Here is a 23,532-nt window from a genome sequence, read left to right on the forward strand (position 1 = left end):
CAAATTTGCAAAAGCACGCTTTTGGGACCAATCCCCCGCTCCTGCCGCAAATTTGGTGTAAATCCGTCCAGAGGTTTGGGCTGTAGGCGTGCGCAAAGTTATTTTCCATTATGTCTATTGGAACAAACAAATGTTTTGGGACCCCTCCTATAACTTTTCCCCCCCTGGACCAAACCTCTCCAAACTTTGCAAAAAATTAAGAGTGGGCAAAGTTTGGTGAGGATTTGTCCAGAGGGAGCGAAGTTATAAGCCGCCCAAAAAATGCTCTCCCTATGGAAACACCAACTTAACCATAACTACATGGACGCTACAGCGTCCATGTAATATATATATATATATATCAGTAAAAAACTTTGTTAAAGGGACGTTATGGTTCCAAGTAAAACCGAAAACCCCCTGACATTCGCTAGTTATGGTAAACTAAGCAACCATAACTCGTGCCACTACCGTGCAGTGCTAAGACTAACACCCAGGACATCAAAGATGAGATCACAAATGTCATTGATGACATCACTGATGACATCACATGTGCATTTACTTTTCATGAAAAGCTGTACACGGGATTCTTATTATAATGTTGACAAAAAAGTGTCAAGGATCATTGGAATACATGTCATGAGCTATGTAGTGCATTAAGCAATGTATTCATATAAATAGCATTCTATTAAGCGGTTCTTTACAGTATAATAAGCTGCTCATGTATAAACATAAGCATTGTGTGCAGCAGACATGATGGGGGTGCAATATTCAACATCTTCCCATGTTGAATAGTGAAATGATAAATGCTTTCTTATTTAAGTTTTGTGTACTGTTCAACATGTAATAAGTAGCAAATAAAACCCACTTACTACATAATTTCATTATTACATACAAAACAGAAAGACACAACAACACATACAAATATGAGTATATACAGGGAAAGTGAAGTATGCAAAAAAAGCAGCAGTAGAACCAGAAAGTGTTCATAACCTAACTGATTATCTTTATGCACAGAAATGATTGTTCTTCTTCAAACCTACTACTTCCCTGTTAACTATCACTTGATGTGACTGCACCGTAAAGAAAGTAATGCGAATACAAATATGAGCATATCCAGAGAAGTACAGTAATAAAAAAACAGCAGAACAATAAGAAAGTGTTGATAACCTTACTGATTGTCTTCACACACAGAAAGCATTGCTATTTTCAAGTGTGTATTCTTCCTATGTATATGTTTCATATGTTGTGAGTGGACCACAAATGAATTACTATAAGAACATATTTGAAGTATAAGTCTACAAATATAGTACTTTTATATTTTTTTGTTCCTAAGTATTACTGGCCAAGATAAATCACTAAAGGAAAAAAGAGGGAGCAGACACGTGATGTCATCAGTGATGTCATCAATGACATGTGTGATGTCATCTTTGATGTCCTGGGTGTTAGTCTTAGCAATGCACGGTGGTGGCGTGAGTTATAGTTGCTTCGCTTACCGTAACTAGCGAATTTCAAAGGGTTTTCGGTTTTAACTGGAACCATAACGTCCCTTTAACAACGTTTTTTTACTGAATTTCATAGGTTTTTAGTAGCGCAACTTAACCATAATGTCCCTTTAACAAAGTTTTTTTACTGAATTTCATAGGTTTTTAATAGCGCACATTAACCATCACCTCCCTTTATCCAAGTATTTTTTACTGAATATACATATACATAGTGTGATACATTTTTACTAGGATTCCCTTACTTTATATACATGTAACATAGAATATACTGAACCCCTTGCTAGTGATTTTGATGTCCGTGGACTGTGCGTATGTCTGCGGATGGATGCGAACAACATCAACACTACCCAAAAACTCAGGGGGTATCTTAGATTGTTCTATCATGCCATATAAACACTGACAAAGTTCAAAAAGCAGCACATGAACACATTATATGTAATAATAAATAACAAGTGGAACCTAAATATGTAACACATCAACCGTCCATTTAAATAGCATATGTACTAAAATGGAATATACCAAAACAAAAAAGATATGCCTCCAACATAAATACCTCACAGAAACTGCACAGCAAGAAGCAACAGCAGACCTACACAACAGTAACAACAAAACGTACCAGAAACTAGTAAGTAAACTTCATTTTTCTTATAAATTTTTAAACTTTCTGTATTAGGTACACTAAAAGTAATATATTTTTTTTACACAGAAATGTCCAGTACTTTGGAATGGCTTGAAGAAAATTTCCCACGTGATGAAATGAGTGCAGACAGTGATATTAATGGTAGATACTTCTCTATATAAGCACATTCATAATTATTACTTTATATGTACTTAACACATTTTATTTTTTACTGACCATACAAACAGTGAAAATAATATAGCAAAAGAAACATTAGAAAATGCTGTGCAGCGCATGGAACAAAAAATGGATATGCTTATGGAAAATGTCAATCTTTTAAAACATTTTGTGGAGGACCACATAAAAGAAAAAATTAAATATTTTTGTCCCACAAGTACCTGTTCCCCCTCTCCATGTCCCAGTCAACTATCCCCAAACCCCCAGTACCTAGAAAAACGTTATGATGAGACTTCCAGCCCTTCATCCCCTCCCATCAATCCTCAACAAACCCCTAATTCCCTTGCATTTGTGTCAGTTTCTGCTTCCCGCTCTCTTTCATAAATTTTATATTTGTATATAATAAAACAAATATTAGTTGTGTTTTAATTCAGTCCTTTGTGTCTTTTTTTTAAAAAAAAAAGGCAGTTGGGGTGCCGGGGACAGTGCGGGTTTCCGGAATGTCCGCAATTAACCAAAATGGGGGGTGTCCTAAGGACACTATACCTGCCCGCACTGTCCGCAAGCAAGATGGAACTGTTCTTAGAACACACTTGCAGGGTAATTCATAGAATTTCGCAGAAAAGTGTCGCAAGCGGCTGGCGCAGAGTGTCCGCGTGCGATTGTCTGCGCCAGGCACGGGCGCTAAAACCGATTTCCGCGCACAGCGTATTCATGGATTTTAGGCTCCCAAACCAGCCGTGGCGCAGAGTATCGCAGCGACCCTGCAGCAGCGCCAGTAACGCCCCCAAGAACGCCCTCGCGCAAGGAAAAGCCATCAAAATCGCTAAATCATCGCAAAGGGCTGCGCTAACCCTGGACCAGTTTACAGGGCTGCCAAACAAGGAACGCAAAGCGGGTAACGTTCATATCAGGGGTACGCGGGAAGTTATACACGCGATTAGCCAGGGTACGTGTATTACAGGGGTACGCAGGAAGTTTAACACGCAATTTGGCTGGGTAGGTGTATTACAGGGGTACACGGGAAGTTTTACACGCGATTTGGCTGGGTACGTGTATTACAGGGGTGCGCTGGAATTATCACACGCGATTTGGCCAGGTACGTGTATTACAGGGCTGCGCGGGAATTATCACACGCGATTTGGCTGGGTACGTGTATTACAGGGGTGCGTGGGAAGTTACACACGCGATTAGGCTGGGTGGGTCCTCACAGGTGTTCCCTGTACACCCTCCACGGCCCCTGCAGGCAGCCCACAAAACAGGGGACTACCCTGCACACCTGCTCATGTCCCCCTGCACCCCCACCCCCAGCCACCCGGGGCACCCTCCACCAGGCCCCCACCCATGTCTACCACCACCCCCACCCCCCAGCCACCAGGGGCAGCCTCCACCAGGCCCCCACCCATGTCTACCACCACCCCGCCCCCCAGCCACCAGGGGCAGCCTCCACCAGGCCCCCACCCATGTCCCCCTGCACCCCCACCCCCCAGCCACCAGGGGCAGCCTCCACCAGGCCCCCACTCATGTCTCCCTGCACCCCCATCCCCCAGCCACCAGGGGCAGCCTCCACCAGGCCCCCACTCATGTCTACCACCCCACCCCCACCCCCCAGCAGTGCAGGGGCACCCTCCACCAGGCCCCCACTCATGTCTCCCACCACCCCCACCCCCCAGCCACCAGGGGCAGCCTCCACCAGGCCCCCACTCATGTCTCCCACCACCCCACCCCCCAGCCATCAGGGGCAGCCTCCACCAGGCCCCCACTCATGTCTCCCTGCACCCCCATACCCCAGCCACCAGGGGCAGCCTCCACCAGGCCCCCACTCATGTCTCCCACCACCCCCACCCCCCAGCCACCAGGGGCAGCCTCCACCAGGCCCCCACTCATGTCTCCCACCACCCCCACCCACCAGCCTCCAGGGGCAGCCTCCACCAGGCCCCCACTCATGTTTCCCTGCACCCCCATCCCCCAGCCACCAGGGGCAGCCTCCACCAGGCCCCCACTCATGTCCCCCTGCACCCCCACCCCCCAGCCACCAGGGGCAACCTCCACCAGGCCCCCACTCATGTCTCCCTGCACCCCCATCCCCCAGCCACCAGGGGCAGCCTCCACCAGGCCCCCACTCATGTCTCCCTGCACCCCCATCCCCCAGCCACCAGGGGCAGCCTCCACCAGGCCCCCACTCATGTCTCCCACCACCCCCACCCCCCAGCAGTGCAGGGGCACCCTCCACCAGGCCCCCACTCATGTCCCCTATCACCCCACCCCCCAGCAGTGCAGGGGCACCCTCCACCAGGCCCCCACTCATGTCCCCTATCACCCCCACCCCCCAGCCACCAGGGGAAGCCTCCACCAGGCGCCCACCCATGTCCCCCTGCACCCCCACCCCCCAGCCACCAGGGGAAGCCTCCACCAGGCCCCCACCCATGTCTACCACCCTTCCCACCCCCCAGCAGTGCAGGGGCACCCTCCACCAGGCCCCCACTCATGTCTCCCAGCGTGCTACGTGTATTTCAGGGGTGCGCGGGAAGTCCCACTCGCGAATAGCCTGGGCGCGTGTATTTCAGGGGTGCGCGGGAAGTTCCACACACGAATAGCCTGGGCGCATGCATTTCAGGGGTGCGCGGGAAGTTTTACACGCGACTTCAGCAGGGTACGTGTATTTCAGGTATGCGCGGGAATTCTCACACGCGATTTGGCTTGGTACGTGTATTACAGGGGTGCGTGGGAAGTTACACACGCGATTAGGCTGGGTGGGTCCTCACAGGTGTTCCCTGTACACCCTCCACGGCCCCTGCAGGCAGCCCACAAAACAGGGGACTACCCTGCACACCTGCTCATGTCACCCACCACCCCCACCATCCAGGGGCACCCTCCACCAGGCCCCCACTCATGCCCGACTCATGTCTCCCACCACCCCACCCCCCAGCACTGTGGGGCACCTGCCAGCAGGCCCCAACCCATGTCACCCACCACCCCCACCCCCCAGCAGTGCAGGGGCAGCCTCCACCAGGCCCCCACCCATGTCTCCCACCACCCCCACCCCCCAGCAGTGCAGGGGCAGCCCATACCAGGCCCCCACTCATGTCCCCTATCACCCCCACCCCCCCAGTCACCAGGGGCAGCCCCCACCAGGCCCCCACTCATGTCCCCTATCACCCCCACCCCCCCAGTCACCAGGGGCAGCCCCCACCAGGCCCCCACTCATGTCCCCTATCACCCCCACCCCCCAGCAGTGCAGGGGCAGCAGGCAGTCAGGCAGCAGCAGGTGGGAGCGTGCTCGGGCTCTGGGGGGCAGTAGTTCGGCCTTCCGGGCAGGAGCGTGGTATTCCGTGTGCGTACGCGTGGCCAGCTTGGTACGGAGTGATTTTGCACGTGAAAATCCTGCACGTCAGCGTGAAAACTGAGGAAAGGCCCTCAGCGCGTAAGCGCGTCTGTGACGTGACCCGCACAGGTGTTTCCCACACAGCACGTGATGACAGAGCACACGTGGAAAGACTGCACGTCAGAGTGTAATCGCGTGTGATTGGTGGAAATGGCCCTACACGCAGAAGTGACAAAGCGTGTGATTGGTGGAAATGGCCCTACACGCAGAAGTGACAAAGCGTGTGATTGGTGGAAATGGCCCTACACGCAGAAGTGACAAAGCGTGTAATTGGTGGAAATGGCCCTACACGCAGAAGTGACAAAGCATGTAATAGGTGGAAATGGCCCTAGCGCGTACACGCCGCGTAAGTGACGCTGGACGTGTGGGCCTGTATAAAAGGTACGTGTAGAACACGTTTCCCTTGTACGTGCTTTTCGTGGAGAGCGAGTGGGTGAATTCTGTACTTCTTGTCGTTTCACACGCGATTTACTTCACGGCGTTTCAAGTTCGTATTCCCTGTTACCTCTGACAGCTTTTTCTCTTTTTTCTCTTTTACTGGTTTACCTGGGCCTGTTCCCTCAAACAGTGTTCCCTTCTACTGTTGTCCTGTCTCCTCAGACAGCGGACAAATCTTCTTTTGGCGGGGGTGTTGCCAATCAAACGTGCTCCTTTTACACGCTCGTTTACCAGGCAGACGGTGAGTCACGCACGTATCTAACATCTGTGCTTGCCCCGTGTGTAGCCTACCCCTTCAGAGGTCATTCTAGGCTGCGTGTGACACGCATACGTTCATTCTTGTGTTTCTGGGTGCCACAGCGTAGTGCAGGTTTTTCTTTCTGCACACGTGGTCTAGGAGGGGTTGCGTGCACGTCATCTCCCTTTTTTGGGCCTCCTGTGCGTTGCGTGACCCGTCATCTTTCCCCAGGGGTTACATTCAGCCTTGCTAGAGCACTAGGGTACAATTACCATCTGGTACCCAACCCCTTTGACCCCCAATTGCCCAGGACAATAGTCTACATCCACTCCCATACGCACATTAACATCAGTGCCATGGCTGGGAGGCGAGGATTCCGTAAGGGTGGCAAAGGTGGAAGAGCCACAAGTGGTGGCTGTGGTGGATCCGGTAGGGGACGTGGTCGTAACTTGCAGGGTGAGCCTGTCCCCCCATGTGTGGAGGACCAGTCACGGGCACCCATAATCCCCCCCCCTCCCATTGAGGCTGATGTGGCTGACACCATCCATGCTCAGCCCTTGTTGGACCAGCCCATTGTGGCACCAGACCTGGCTGACTCCATGGCTGACTTCCAGGTCAGCAGGGCTACGACACGTGCGCTGGTGCACGTTGATGCCATCATGCCACGTGGATCTGGGGCAGCAAGGTCATCTGCTGCACCAAGGAGGCAGGGCGGAGAGGCTGCAGGGGCAGCTGCGGCTCCATCCACCCCAGCCCTCACACACCCAGCCAGGACAGTGTCGGTCCTAGTCCATGCTGCTGACATTCCCCCTGACACCATCACACTAGAGCCAATGCCTGCACCAACTCCCATGCTGAGTGTGCAATCCCACACTCCTGATACAGAGTCCACCAGGGCTCCTGCCCCTAGTGTCCAGAGCGGCGCAGGACACTCAGGATCACCACCACCTTCCAAGCGGAAGAGGAAGAGTGCTCGTCCGGCACAGGCTGATGCCCCAGACACGGCTACACAGTCCGGCCCGTCCAGGAAGCCCAGCTTCACGGATGACGAACTGAATGTACTTGTCGAGTATGTGTCCGGACATGACAACGAGATGGTCATTGTTGCAGGATCCAAGACTACACCTGCACAACGACAGGCACACTGGCAGACCGTTGCGGACATCGTAAGTGCCCTTGGAATCGTGAGGCGCACAGCCAATGATTGCTATAAGCGCTGGAATGACCTAAAGCGCAGGGCAAAGAGTAAGCTGGCCTCAAGTCATGCCGCAACTCTAGTGACTGGAGGTGGGTCTCCAGTAGTAGACATGGAACTCACTCCACATGAGTCAGTCGCTGGGACCTACGTCACGGAGGAACAGATCCAAGGCGTGGGAGATCTGGCTGATTACGAGGCATTGTCCGGTGAGTGCACATGCATGTGTGTGTCATCCATGTGCATGGTGTTCGGGTGCCAGGTGAGAGTGTGTGCGCCTGAGTCGTATGGGTCAGCCATGTGCTTCATGCAATCCTTCCTGCGCAGCTGCATTTGGCCATAGCAGTATCCCTTCTGCCAACAGTAGACATCTAGCCCAACTGCACGCCAGTTGCCCTTGAAGTGTCACCTTGCCACAACATATTTGCTTCTTTTTCACTGTTCATTCAGTCAGTTTGTTTGCATTCCACCACTTTCACTAGGCATGTCGCTGTCCACTAGTCACATGTCTGACATGGGTATGGTAAAGTGGAGTGACTTTGTTACCTGGATATCATTTGTACACACATGTCCCTGTGCAATTTGACCATTTCAGACTGGCAGCTCCAGGTGAAAAATCTGACCTGTTAGAATTAGAAAAGCAATTACATGCGGGAACTGGACTGAATGAATAGGTGCTGCCCTCCTCTCCATCTTCACTCAATAGCAATGGTACATGCCATCTGTGTGATGGCATGTGTGTTTCACCTGCCAATCACAGGCCAATGTGTGATGCCACTGCCAGGCAGCATGCAGAAAATGTGTTCATCTTCCATCTTGGTGTCATCAGTGTGTGCCATTTGCCTGCACTTCATACGCAGTGAGGGTGCATGCATGGGAGGGTTTTAGTCATGTGGGACATGTGTCAATCAAGTACTGGTTCTCTTGCTTCTCAGCCCTCAATGTGTGCCATGGTGCTAATGCCTGTTTCCATTTCTTTGTTTTCATGTCTTTGCAGGGGAAGACGCACATGATACTGCTGGGGTTGTGGAGATGGTGCAGACCCAGGAGGGGTCCGAGGGCCGACCAACCACCAGTGAGGGACGTGGTGTGGTGGTGGGGGAGAACCCACAAGTGCTGCAGGTCGTGCTCTCAAGGGGTGTCTCGGGCTGCACCTCCCCCGAGCTGTACTCAGGTGTTGATTCGGATGAGACCTACGTGCCGTCGCAGGTGAGTGTTCCAGGGAGGGATTCTGTTCTGTCTCACCCACCTGCACCAGGGTCAGAACCCTCCATGGGGATGCCAGTGTTGGCAGCTACGCCTTCGGTGGTTACGGATGCAGGGTCACACTCCGCGACATCTGATCCTGTTCCTGGGCCAGCAGATCAGAGGGGGAATGCAGTCCTGCAGCCTCAGGCAGTGCCGGCACAGCAAGGCGCAGTTTGCCTTGCCCCAGACAGGTGTGGTGCCCGCCGACGTGGTGGCCGTACGCCACCCGGCAATACCGCATGGGAGCAATCCATTTACGGTATGGCTACCCAACAGGCTGCATCATCCGAGATGATGGCTCAGGCCATGGATAGGGTGGCCACTTTCATTGTCCCCCCAGAAAGGCTGATGGAGCGACTAGAGCAGGCAACCGACTCCATCTGCCAGTCACACAGGGAGGACATGTTGGGGTCCAACAGGGACAGGCGGGCGGCACTGGCGACTCTGCAGGAGGCCATCTCCATTGAGTCCCAGGGCCACAGGGAAGCCCTGAGGCAGGAGCTCCTTCACCTCAGGACGACTCTTGTTGAGCTTGAGGCTTTAACACACCAAAGGACAGAACAGCAGCTGGAGCGTCTCACCCGTACGCTCTGAGCTGAGATGCAGGCAACGAGGGTGGAGGTCCGGGCATCCCGTGAGTTGTTGCATGGGGACCTCCGCACACTCATCCTCCAGAACCAGACCTACCACACCCGCATGCTTGCAGCCATGGAGGAGCAGACTAGGGCCTTGCGTGGGCTGCCTCCCATAGTGCAACCACCTCCGGATGCAGCTGCACAGGGTGATAATAGCGACAGCAGTGATACTCCCACAATAGGGTAGCCGTGTGGGCCATGAGCCCATGGAGGTGTTTTATCTTCCCAGGATCCACGCAGGTGGGTTCTGGTGTGCATCCTGTCCTCGGACCTCCTGGGTGGCCTCCCCAACCCCCCCGGGCCCATCAATGGCCATTTTTGATTGTTTCTTATTTTTATTTTTATTTTGATTTCTTTTATTCCCAATTTCTTTGGGACGATCTGTTGGCTTCCGTGGTTCCTGTGGGCATACGCTGCATTGCGGCTGGGCACATGCAGGCTTGTAATGTATTTGGTTCAGATGCTTGAGTTTGAGTCACACACACCCCTCCTGCTTCCCGTTTCCATGGGCTTGCAAAGGGTGTGCCCAAGTGACAGTGAATTACACAGTGACGTTGGACTCCCATGAGCTGTGTGGGCAGTCTGTAGTCAATACTGTGTATACATTCCTAGTGCATATTGCTGTTGTGTTGTACACTGCATGTTGCATTGATGTGTAACTCTTCTTCTGTGTCTACCTCCCAATTTGCAGGTCCCTTCCTCATGTCCACACAAGGACCTCTAGTCTGGAGATGGGGTCCATGTTGGCAGCAGTGCACCTACAACTCTACATGGCGACAACACTGCACAGTTGGTAGTGGTGGGAGTGCAGGCATTTCCAGGTGGTGAGACTACTAATATGTAACATTTGTGATGTCATGTTAATGGTACTACGTGCTCAAGTATGTTGTTGGTCCGGCATTGCTGTGAGCATTTCAGGTGTTGCAGGTTTCTAATAGTGCCACTGTACATAGTGAGACTGATGTCATGTTGTGGGGATTACTTTGTTTACCTGCAATTAGCATGACATGGCACGGTGTGTCGTGTGGCGGTGCTGGGGTTGGGTTGGGTGACATGGCACTGTCCTCTTGTTGCATTTTGCAAGTGGGTATTCATTTTAGCTGCTTCAATGTGCAACTTCACAAAACTGCATTGTTGGTGTCTGTGTGGGTAGGGATGCACACATTGTGACACTTCCAGGTGAACAATCTCAGGCTGACATGGTATTCCCGGTTCATTCTCCAGACATTCAGGATCAGTGTCAGGTTGAGTCATCATTGATTGTCAGATGGAATGTGCCAGGGCAGTGTGCACTCCACAGGGGTGTGATTTCTATGTGAAGTAATTAGCCACTAGCTGTGTATGGGCTGCCTCCCCCGTGCCCTTTCCCCTCCCATGCGCAGCGGCTGTGCATGTGGTTGGGGATGTGGGGCCACCACCATGTCCACGGCCAGGCCCCGGCGTGTTGCAACGTTGTGCAGGACACATGCTGCCACTATGATCCTGCACACTACTGGGGGAGCGTATAACAGCTGCCCGCCAGAACGGTCAAGGGAGCGAAAGCGTGACTTTAGCACTCCGAATGTGCGCTCCACTATGCCCCTGGTTGTAATGTGGGCTGTGTTATATCTTACCTGGGGTGGCGTGGTGGGGTTCCGAATTGGCGTCATCATGTGGGGGCTGAGAGGGTAGGCACTGTCCCCTGTGGAGGTGGTGATTGGTATCATTGGTGGGTTTGTGACCTTGCTCAGTATCCAACATGCATGCATGTGCAGTGGCATACATGCTCACCAAGCAGCCATGTATCGCCATGCCGCCCAGCTTCTAGGTCCCGGCTTAGGGTGGACATTCGGTAAATGAAGCTGTCGTGGGTGGAGCCGGGATAGTTGGCATATACTGAGGTGATGATTCCCTTGGCATTACATGCTACCTGCACGTTGATGGAATGCCAGTGCTTGCGGTTCCTATAGATGTGCTCAGATGCCCTGGGGGGACGTAGAGCCACATGGGTGCAGTCGATGGCACCTAGCACTTTGGGGAATCGTGCCACAGCTTAAAAATCCAGGGCGGCAGCATGCCTTTCTGCAGGTGTTCTGGGCAGGTATATGTGCCTGCGGACTGATGGGCGTGCAGTGATGATGTTCAAGACCTGGTGTAAGCAGCGTGACTGGGTGGCCTGTGACACCCCACCCACTATGGCACTTGTCCGCTGAAATGATCCAGTGGCTAAGAAGTGCAGTACATTGAGGACCTTCTCCAGGGGGCTGAGTGCTTGGGAGCACAGGGTGGGTGATGTGAGGTCATCCTCCCACTCACTCACCAGGTCCAGTATGATGTGTGGTGGAAACCTGTACCTCCCATACACCTGGTCATCAGGCATCCCGAAAAGGCTGGTTCTGGGTGTGAATATTCTGGCCCTGACTATCCTCCTCCTCCTCCTTTGGTAGCCCACTGCCACTGCTGCTAGGAACGGTATGTTCATCCTGGCGTCTGAGCTTGTTATTGTTAAAGTCCGCAAATTTATGCTTTGCGCGTGTTCTAGGCGAGCGTGTGACCCGCGCACCCCTGGAATCCAGTTCCCAGTCCAATAGCGTGTGGAAATTCACACGCACCACGGGATACAGCGTGTGACCCGCGCACCCCTGGAATCCAGTTCCCAATCCAATAGCGTGTGGAAATTCACACGCACCACGGGATACAGCGTGTGACCCGCGCACCCCTGGAATCCAGTTCCCAGTCCAATAGCATGTGGAAATTCACACGCACCACGGGATACAGCGTGTGACCCGCGCACCCTTTGGAATCCAGTTCACAGTCCAATAGCGTGTGGAAATTCACACGCACCACGGGATACAGGTTCGCTGACGTACTTGCGTGTGTAAGTGCCCGCGCACCCATTAAATACACGTACATAGGCCAATCGCGTGTACGCGCACTTTTGTCCAATTACACGCGATGACATTCTGACGTGCAGTATCTCCACATGTGCCCCGTCATCACGTGCTGAGTGGGGAACACCCATGCGGGTCACGTCACAGACGCGCTTACGCGCTGAGGGACTCTGGTCCAATAGAATCGCGTATGCGTGCTGACGCGCTTACGCGCTAAGGGCCTTTCCTCGGATTTCACGCTGACGTGCAGGATTTTCACGTGCCAAATCACTCCGTATCAAGCTGGCCACGCGAAAACACACGGAAGACCACGCTCCTGCCCAGAAGGCCGAGTTACTGCCCCCCAGTGCCCCGAGCAGCCTCCCACGTGCCATCTGCTGCTGCCTGCCTGCCTGCTGCCACCGTGCCCTGCCATTTGGTGCCTGCACATCAGCCATCTGCAGGGGTCCAGTTGCTGTGTCCACCCCTGCTGGAACTGAAGACTCCCGACTGGGATTACATCGCTCCACAGCCCAGCCCCAGGACCCAGTTGCCCACCCACACCTGCCTCTGGGGTTGCCATGTCGGGCACTTCCACATCTGGCACCAGTGGCAACCCCAGGCCAGAGGGGCAGAGGGGCACCAGCTTCACTGTCACCGAAGTTGGTGTCCTGGTGGAGCATGTCCTGGGGCAGTATGATGCCCTCTTTGGATCGTCCCGCGCCAGCAAGGAAGGACGGCAGAGGATCTGGGCCGACTGTGTGGTTGCCATCAACGCGGAGGGGGTGGCAACCCGCGACGTCCTGAAGATCAAGAAGCGCTGGGAGGACTTGAGGTCCAGGACCCTTGTGAAGGCCCGCCGCCTCGTGGAGGGGGGCTGGGGCCGCATGAGTTCCATCCAGATGAGGGTCCTGGAACGCGTACGCCCAGCGCTCCACGCCCAGATCCTTGAGAGGGAGGCCCGTCTGGAGTTGAGCGGTAAGTGTCCATGCATTACTGTGTGAGACAGGGCATGTTGCGGTGTGCTGGTTCTATGATACTTGCCTGTATGTGTGCCATAGGCCATGTATGCATGTATGTGTGCAGGGACATCATGGTAATGCATGTGCGACCAGTGATGTGTGATGCACATGGTTGTTGAATGTGTTGAAATGCCGCATGGGGAGCCCTATGCAGATTTTGAACATGAGAGCATGCCAGTCTCTGTACCTGGACATGGGTGGGGGTGAGGGATGGGTGCTGATGCCAGGTACATATATGGTAGCCATGTCTGTGTGCCTGACCTGCGTGTCTGTGACTTGTGCATGCCATGGATGCATGACACATGTGTGTGACAATGCACAGATTCAGTAAAGCAGCCAAATTACCCTTGTATCCGCTGTGTTTGGTGTGTTTGGGTCCAGATGGATGTGACTGAGGTGAAGTGTGTGCATGTGATAGGCATGAGCCATGATGCATGTGAGTTACATATCATTGAATGTTTCAAGAGTCCATTGGACATGCATGGAAATGTCCATGGCATGCACCATGCCTGTTACTGTGTGTGTTTTGCCTGGACTGACCCATGTGTTGTGGAGGGACATGATGGAAGTGTACTTTGACAGTGGTGCTCCTGTCTAGGGGACCATTGTACAGTGTCCTGATGCTTGTGTTCTTTGTCTCCCTCTACGCAGCGGCTAGTGAAGAAGAGGGCGGAGACGGCGCTGTGGAGCAAGGCGGCGGGGATGCCCCCACGGCTGCAGCGGAAGGGGTGGGTGAGCCCCCACAGGGGCCTGCTACGGTGGGAGACGGTGAGGAGCCATCCAGGTTGGTGGTTTGCACAGAGGAGGAGGAGGCCGCCACTGGGGCACCCATGGGGCCCGGTGGGGGCATCCCTGCTGGTGCAAATGGTGCAGTCCAGGGCCAGGGGCAGGAGGCAGCACAGGTCACCGTGGAGGGGCCTGTGCATGTCGCTGTCCCTGACCCTGTGAGTGCACCACCATGCACCAGCAGGGATGCCCCGTCCCAGGCCTGTCCGCAGGTAGAGGGGATGTCCATGTCACCTGACTCCCCTCCACCTGCGGACGTGGGAACCCCTGGCCGTGCGGAGAAGGTCCTGATTGGGGTCGCGATGCGCACGGCTGTGATTCGTGATGCCGTGCGTGCTTCCCGGGAGGAGCACGCACGTCATCACGAAGTGCACCGTACCGACGTGGCCCAATTGGGATCGGCCATGTTCGGGGGTTTCCTGCATGTGTTGGCCAATGTGGCGGCCCTCTCCTCCTCTGTGCAGGCTATCCACCAGTCGTTCTCCTTGCCGTCTTCCAGCCCAGATGCCACCAGGGCCCCCTGTGGACCTGCCCCGACCAATGCAGCCAGCTCGGTGGGGATCCCATCCCTGCCACAGTCGGGAGTCAGAGATCCAGCAGGGGTGGACACCACAGCAACTGGACCCCAGCAGATGGAGGATGTGACGGCATCATCGGGCAGGGCACGTGCACGATGGCGTCGGTGGTTTCCATCAGCCTGGATGCCGTCGTGCTGGCACAGGCAGTTGCGTCGGAGGCAGCAGCAGGCTCAACGTGGGAGGCATCATGGCTCGGGGCCATCAACATCAGGGGTGCAGGCATCGGCCGGAGGGCAGGAGAACCCTGGAATGGGAGTGGCTTCCGTGTTGGAGCGGTTGTGCCAGCGGATAGGTGCGGAGCGGCAGCGGGCAGAGGAGGAACGGCTCACGATGTTCAGGGCGGAGGACTCCATGCGGAGGGCGCTGAGGCGGGCTGAGTGCCTCGAGGGTCTTCGCAGGGAGTTTGAGCTTGACACTGCGTTATCCCTGCGGGACCTCGGGGCCAGGGAACATGCCCGCCTCCAAGCCATTGACCAGGAGTTCGATGATGCCCTGGCCCATGACAACAACCAGTGAGCCGTCCGAATAGCCCGCTGCCTTTGTATATAGTTGTATAGTTAGGGTTAGGTTTCCTTTGTTTTTTTGATTTTTTTTTGGTTGCGATTGGACAATGCACCACTTTTTGGTATATAGTTCAGTTTTTAGTTAGTAGTCATAGTTAGGTTTAATTTGGTTGGGCTCATGGACCCAGGATGATCTTCTTCATGGTTCTTCATTGGCTTATTTTAATTTTTCAGATTATTTTCTTGGACATTCATCTTGTTTTGTTTGATTTGCTTTGTGTTTTTTCTTATTTCATTTCCATTCTACTTGCTGTTCAATACATATTTTTTTTGATTCTTCAATGTGTCGTATCATCTCATTGCTTTCAGGCATGTCATGTTGGGTGTTTTGTCATTCACTTGCAGCCATTGTGTGTGACAGACATGTGTTCAATTGCATTATTTAAATTGGGGGTGTAACATGTAATTGCCTTTGATATGTGGGTGGGTGTGATAGTTGGTTGGGCCTTTTGGCAGGGGAGGATGGGCATTACAGACATGATTGGGGAATGTTGGGACCCAGGTGCAGGGGGGCATGGATTGGACATGGGTGGGGGCCTGCTGGCAGGTGCCCCACAGTGCTGGGGGGGTGGGGGTGGTGGGAGACATGAGTGGGGGCCTGGTGGAGGGTGACCCTGGTGGCTGGGGGGTGGGGGTGGTGGGAGACATGAGTGGGGGCCTGGTGGAGGGTGCCCCTGGTGGCTGGGGGGTGGGGGTGGTGGGTGACATGAGTGGGGGCCTGGTGGAGGGTGACCCTGCACTGCTGGGGTTTGGGGGTGGTGGGAGACAAGAGTGGCGGCCTGGTGGAGGGTGCCCCTGGTGGCTAGGGGGTGGGGGTGGTGGGAGACATGAGTGGGGGCCTGGTGTAGGGTGACCCTGCACTGCTGGGGTGTGGGGGTGGTGGGTGACATGAGTGGGGGCCTGGTGGAGGGTGACCCTGCACTGCTGGGGTGTGGGGGTGGTGGGAGACATGAGTGGGGGCCTGGTGGAGGGTGACCCTGGTGGCTGGGGGGTGGGGGCGGTGGGAGACATGAGTGGGGGCCTGGTGGAGGGTGCCCCTGGTGGCTGGGGGGTGGGGGTGGTGGGTGACATGAGTGGGGGCCTGGTGGAGGGTGACCCTGGTGGCTGGGGGGTGGGGGTGGTGGGAGACATGAGTTGGACATGGGTGGGGGCCTTCTGGCAGGTGCCCCACAGTGCTGGGGGGTGGGGGTGGTGGTGGACATGAGTGGGGGCCTGGTGGAGGGTGACCCTGCACTGCTGGGGTGTGGGGGTGGTGGGAGACATGAGTGGGGGCCTGGTGGAGGGTGACCCTGGTGGCTGGGGGGTGGGGGTGGTGGGAGACATGAGTGGGGGCCTGGTGGAGGGTGCCCCTGGTGGCTGGGGGGTGGGGGTGGTGGGAGACATGAGTGGGGGCCTGGTGGAGGGTGACCCTGCACTGCTGGGGTTTGGGGGTGGTGGGAGACATGAGTGGGGGCCTGGTGGAGGGTGCCCCTGGTGGCTGGGGGGTGGGGGTGGTGGGTGACATGAGTGGGGGCCTGGTGGAGGCTGCCCCTGGTGGCTGAGGGGTGGGGGTGGTGGGTGACATGAGTGGGGGCCTGGTGGAGGGTGCCCCTGGTGGCTGGGGTGTGGGGGTGGTGGGTGACATGAGTGGGGGCCTGGTGGAGGGTGCCCCTGGTGGCTGGGGGGTGGGGGTGGTGGGAGACATGAGTGGGGGCCTGGTGGAGGGTGACCCTGCACTGCTGGGGTGTGGGGGTGGTGGGTGACATGAGTGGGGGCCTGGTGGAGGGTGCCCCTGGTGGCTGGGGTGTGGGGGTGGTGGGAGACATGAGTGGGGGCCTGGTGGAGGGTGCCCCTGGTGGCTGGGGGGTGGGGGTGGTGGGTGACATGAGTGGGGGCCTGGTGGAGGGTGACCCTGCACTGCTGGGGTTTGGGGGTGGTGGGAGACAAGAGTGGGGGCCTGGTGGAGGGTGCCCCTGGTGGCTGGGGGGTGGGGGTGGTGGGAGACATGAGTGGGGGCCTGGTGGAGGGTGACCCTGCACTGCTGGGGTGTGGGGGTGGTGGGTGACATGAGTGGGGGCCTGGTGGAGGGTGACCCTGCACTGCTGGGGTGTGGGTGTGGTGGGAGACATGAGTGGGGGCCTGGTGGAGGGTGACGCTGGTGGCTGGGGGGTGGGGGTGGTGGGAGACATGAGTGGGGGCCTGGTGGAGGGTGCCCCTGGTGGCTGGGGGGTGGGGGTGGTGGGTGGCATGAGTGGGGGCCTGGTGGAGGGTGACCCTGGTGGCTGGGGGGTGGGGGTGGTGGGAGACATGAGTTGGACATGGGTGGGGGCCTGCTGGCAGGTGCCCCACAGTGCTGGGGGGTGGGGGTGGTGGGGGACATGAGTGGGGGCCTGGTGGAGGGTGACCCTGCACTGCTGGGGTGTGGGGGTGGTGGGAGACATGAGTGGGGGCCTGGTGGAGGGTGACCCTGGTGGCTGGGGGGTGGGGGTGGTGGGAGACATGAGTGGGGGCCTGGTGGAGGGTGCCCCTGGTGGCTGGGGGGTGGGGGTGGTGGGAGACATGAGTGGGGGCCTGGTGGAGGGTGACCCTGCACTGCTGGGGTTTGGGGGTGGTGGGAGACATGTGTGGGGGCCTGGTGGAGGGTGCCCCTGGTGGCTGGGGGGTGGGGGTGGTGGGTGACATGAGTGGGGGCCTGGTGGAGGCTGCCCCTGGTGGCTGGGGGGTGGGGGTGGTGGGTGACATGAGTGGGGGCCTGGTGGAGGGTGCCCCTGGTGGCTGGGGTGTGGGGGTGGTGGGTGACATGAGTGGGGGCCTGGTGGAGGGTGCCCCTGGTAGCTGGGGGGTGGGGGTGGTGGGTGACATGAGTGGGGGCCTGGTGGAGGGTGACCCTGCACTGCTGGGGTGTGGGGGTGGTGGGTGACATGAGTGGGGGCCTGGTGGAGGGTGCCCCTGGTGGCTGGGGTGTGGGGGTGGTGGGAGACATGAGTGGGGGCCTGGTGGAGGGTGACCCTGGTGGCTGGGGGGTGGGGGTGGTGGGAGACATGAGTGGGGGCCTGGTGGAGGGTGACCCTACACTGCTGGGGTGTGGGGGTGGTGGGAGACATGAGTGGGGGCCTGGTGGAGGGTGCCCCTGGTGGCTGGGGGGTGGGGGTGGTGGGAGACATGAGTGGGGGCCTGGTGGAGGGTGACCCTGCATTGCTGGGGTGTGGAGGTGGTGGGAGACATGAGTGGGGGCCTGGTGGAGGGTGCCCCTGGTGGCTGGGGGGTGGGGGTGGTGGGAGACATGAGTGGGGGCCTGGTGGAGGGTGACCCTGCACTGCTGGGGTGTGGGGGTGATGGGAGACATGAGTGGGGGCCTGGTGGAGGGTGCCCCTGGTGGCTGGGGGGTGGGGGTGGTGGGAGACATGAGTGGGGGCCTGGTGGAGGGTGACCCTGGTGGCTGGGGGGTGGGGGTGGTGGGAGACATGAGTGGGGGCCTGGTGGAGGGTGACCCTGGTGGCTGGGGGGTGCGGGTGGTGGGAGACATGAGTTGGACATGGGTGGGGGCCTGCTGGCAGGTGCCCCACAGTGCTGGGGGGTGGGGGTGGTGGAGGACATGAGTTGGACATGGGTGGGGGCCTGCTGGCAGGTGCCCCACAGTGCTGGGGGGTGGGGGTGCAAGGGGACATGAGTTGGTGTTCATTAGTTCAAGGAGACATGTGCCTTTGCTGGGGGGCATGCCCATGGTGGGTGGGCTGCCTGCGGGACATGACCAGGGATGCAGGGTAGTCCCCTGTGGTGTGGGCTGCCTGCAGGGGCCGTGGAGGGTGTACAGGGTACACCTGGGAGGACCCACACTGTCAAATCACATGTGGAACTTCCCGCGCACCCCTGAAATACACGCGCCCAGGCTATTCGCGTGTGGAACTTCCCGCGCACCCCTGAAATACACGCGCCCAGGCTATTCGCGTGTGGAACTTCCCGCGCACCCCTGAAATACACGCGCCCAGGCTATTCGCGTGTGGAACTTCCCGCGCACCCCTGAAATACACGCGCCCAGTCTATTCGCGTGTGGAACTTCCCGCGCACCCCTGAAATACACGCGCCCCCAGGCTATTCGCGTGTGGAACTTCCCGCGCACCCCTGAAATACACGCGCCCAGGCTATTCGCGTGTGGAACTTCCCGCGCACCCCTGAAATACACGCGCCCAGGCTATTCGCGTGTGGAACTTCCCGCGCACCCCTGAAATACACGCGCCCCCAGGCTATTCGCGTGTGGAACTTCCCGCGCACCCCTGAAATACACGCGCCCAGGCTATTCGCGTGTGGAACTTCCCGCGCACCCCTGAAATACACGCGCCCAGGCTATTCGCGTGTGGAACTTCCCGCGCACCCCTGAAATACACGCGCCCAGGCTATTCGCGTGTGGAACTTCACGCGCACCCCTGGAATACACGCGCCCCCAGGCTATTCGCGTGTGGAACTTCCCGTGCACCCCTGAAATACACGCGCCCAGGCTATTCGCGTGTGGAACTTCACGCGCACCCCTGGAATACACGCGCCCCCAGGCTATTCGCGTGTGGAACTTCCCGCGCACCCCTGAAATACACGCGCCCAGGCTATTCGCGTGTGGAACTTCACGCGCACCCCTGGAATACACGTAGCCCGCTCCCCCAGGCCCGATCGCGTGAGGAACTTCACGCGAACCCCTGTAATACACGTAGCCCGCTACCCCAGGCCCGATCGCGTGAGGAACTTCACGCGAACCCCTGTAATACACGTAGCCCGCTCCCCCAGGCCCGATCGCGTGTGAAACTTCACGCGAACCCCTGAAATACACGTAGCACACTCCCCCAGGCCCGATCGCGTGAGGAACTTCACGCGAACCCCTGTAATACACGTAGCCCGCTCCCCCAGACCCGATCGCGTGTGAAACTTCACGCGAACCCCTGAAATACATGTAGCCCGCTCCCCCAGGCCCGATCGCGTGAATAACTTTACGCGAACCCCTGTGATGCACGTACCCTGCTGAAATCGCGTGTTAGACTTCCCGCGCACCCCGGTATACACGCACACGTATTTTTTGTCAGCGGGTGTCCGTGTTTGTGGGTACCCCTTTGCACATCATTTTTCCTGGAGGGCCACAGTATGGGACATTCATCAAGGCAGTATATAGGTGCTATTTGTTGGCGCACCTTTTGGCGCACATTTCTTACAGCCGCAGAGACGCTACCGCCTGCTTTCTTGTGGCGGTCGTGTTTGTGCCTGTGCGCTGGTTTGAGCGTGCGCTTTTTTGCCCTATTCTATTCCATGAATACGTGTTGTAGGCGAGCGTGTGGGCGTTCCGCGCACTTGTGCCCTGTACTTCCCCCGTGACGCCCACGTTTTGGCAAGTTGTTCCCCATTCCGAGTGTTACGCCCGTGTTCCGCCTACTTTTGTTGCGTGCGCCGCGCTATGTGCGAATTTCGCTGTGGCCTGTGCGATTTTCGCTGTGACCTGGCGCACGCTGTTAGATGGCCTGTGCGCCAACGTGCGCCGCGCACTTTTTTATCGCACATCCGCTGGTTTTCTCACGCACGGCCTTCCATGAATCGACGTGCGCTGCTTTTCGTGCGATTTTCGCAATTGCACTGCGATTTTCGCTATTCCACTGCGATTTGCACGTTTTTCCCACTTGCGCCGCGCTAATTATTCCATGAATCGGCCTGTTGGTGTCCAGAATGTCTGCAATTAACCAAAATGGAGGTGTCCTAAGGACACTATACCTGTCCGTACTGTCCGCAAGCAAGATGGAACTGTTCTTAGAACACACTCGGTGTTGGAATGTCCACAATTAACCAAAATGGAGGTGTCCTAAGGGCACTATACCTGTCCGTACTGTCCGCAAGCAAGATGGAACTCTTCTTAGAAAACACTCGGTGTCCGGAGTGTCCACAATTATCCAAAATGGAGGTGTCCTAAGGACACCATACCTGTCCGTACTGTCCGAAGTCAAGATGGAACTGTTCTTAGAACACACTTGATGTCTGGAATGTCCGCAATTAACGAAAATGGAGGTGTCCTAAGGACACAATACCTGTTTGTACTGTTCATAATTAAAATGGGAGTGTCTGTACTGTCTGTAGAACATCTACGCACATGCGCACCATACCCATAGGTCCTGCGAACATCACGCCTGTCCGTAACTGTCTGTCGCACGTGTGTCGCACTTATAATTCATTTGAGGACCCAAAAACTGTCCGTAGAACACCCGCGCACATGCGCCCCACCGTTCTTGCACATTTGGTCTCCTGCGGACACCGGTCCCATTCGCAAACATGTCCGCGACGTTATCATGTGACCACATCCACATTGAGCGTGTGTCGTGATTTGCAGACACTGTCCGGGTCCCTGAACATTTTAAAAGTACTTTTTTGGACAATCCAAAGTATTTCACAATATAAGTTCACCATTGCACATGTCCCACACAATGTCCCTGGTGATCTACATACTTTTTGGAACTTTATGAGCATTTTTTTTTTGGTATTTCGATCTGTCCGTGGACAGCGCAGCTGTCCATGTAGCGTGCTTCTGCACCCCTATAAAAGGCCATACCCCAGAGCTCATTCTCATTCTGTCTTTCTACTGCTGCAGATTTACTTGCTGTTCTTGGTGCTTTTCCATCATCTCACCTGATGGCATCCATGGTTGCTGCTGCTCCAGCTGGTGCTATTTCTGCCTCAGCACCACCTACCCAAGGGCCTGCAGAGGGGAACAGGCAGGGGAACAGGCATGAGGATGTAGAGGAGATGGATGAAGAGGATGAAGAGGATGAGGTAGTGGAAGTCCCTTGTACCAGCATTCGCCATGATTCTTGGGTGTGGCAGTTTTTTACCACTCTTGGTGGAGTGCCAAAAGCATGTGCGAATAAGGTCACCTGCCACATGGTGCTGAATCGTGGGAGGCCTGGTTCGTACAGCTTTGGTACGACATCAATGAAGCGACACCTAAAGTCGTTCCAAGGTGGGGCTATTCACAAGGTTGTACCTTGTGATAAATGTAGTAGGTTGAGTTCCCCTACAACATCCTCCGTTTCCACTCCTGTCACCACAAGAGACACTCCTGTGGGACAGCACATCCCTCTAGCTTCCTCACAGGCCATTCATGATTCTATTTAGCCTTACCTTTCGAGGGTCACAATATTGGGGGAGAATCTTCGGAGTGCTTTTGAGACTGCGGTCAAGGAGCACGAGAAGATCTGCCCAATACCTGAATAAGGCCCACCCTACATCTTCCTCTCTCCACTTGCCCTTTCTTTTCCCCGTGGTTGGTGTCCCTTCCGTACCCTCCTTTCACCTCCTTTCGTTGTGTGTCGTGTTTAAAAAAAAAACAAAAAAATAAAACAACAAAAACCCAAAAAAAGGCTATTTTTAGAGCTGCCTCCCACAGTTTAAAAATAGAAGTGACAAATAAATAGTGCAGGGCCTGTGCATTTTTTAGAAGTCCGCAGACAGTCCGCAGACATTTATTTTTGGGGGTGCTGCCCCATCATAACCATTGCACTTTTCTATGAGAAGAAGTGGTGGCTCCGAAAAGAGCCTTTTGGTAGTGTTTTTTTGTGTTTGGAAAACTTGAAATGGTCAATACCTACTGCAAAATGGATTTTGTAATTCCAAAAAAGGTTGCAATGCATTTTGTACATTTCTCAGAAAAATCTGATTGACAGCTTAAGTAAAATGGACTCCATCTCTGCGGAAACACATAATATTTGCTACGAGACATAATATTTTCATTGTGGAAAGAGGACATGCCAACATCTCTTAAAAAGGCACAAACAGCCTTATTGACATTGCGCCTCGCTTTCTCCATTTGTAGACCAAATGAAGAAGAACGCAGCCACATTTGTCTCTGTGCAATACGAGAAAAAATTACTTGGGAATTTGGAAACATGTCCATGACCTTCCAAAGTCCTTCTTTCATTGCAAATTGCAAAGAAATTCCAGACACATGTCCTAAACTGTTCCCTCCACAATGAATTATAATTATGTCTGGATGATGATGGGTCTCCAAAGTAGCACAGAGAGGTACCAAGTACAGCCACTTCATTCCACGCACTCGATGCCAGTACACTTCAACATGAGGGAATCCAAGATCTGCAGCTACTCCACAGCGTACTGCATGCACCTCCAACCAATGTATCCATGAGTCTCCCAAAATCCAAATAATCTGTTTTATGAAACACAAAGCCATAGCTATCTGTTCTTCTTGCAGGAAAACGACTTTCTAACAAACTCTCTCCTTACACAACACACCCAGTAAACTTTATTGACCAATCCCTTGCTCTACTCTTTCTCATTTGCATGCCTCTCCACCCCAAAAT

The sequence above is a fragment of the Ambystoma mexicanum genome, chromosome 12 (genome assembly GCF_040938575.1).
Source record: "Ambystoma mexicanum isolate Mex_15411 chromosome 12, UKY_AmexF1_1, whole genome shotgun sequence".
Taxonomy (NCBI): domain Eukaryota; kingdom Metazoa; phylum Chordata; class Amphibia; order Caudata; family Ambystomatidae; genus Ambystoma; species Ambystoma mexicanum.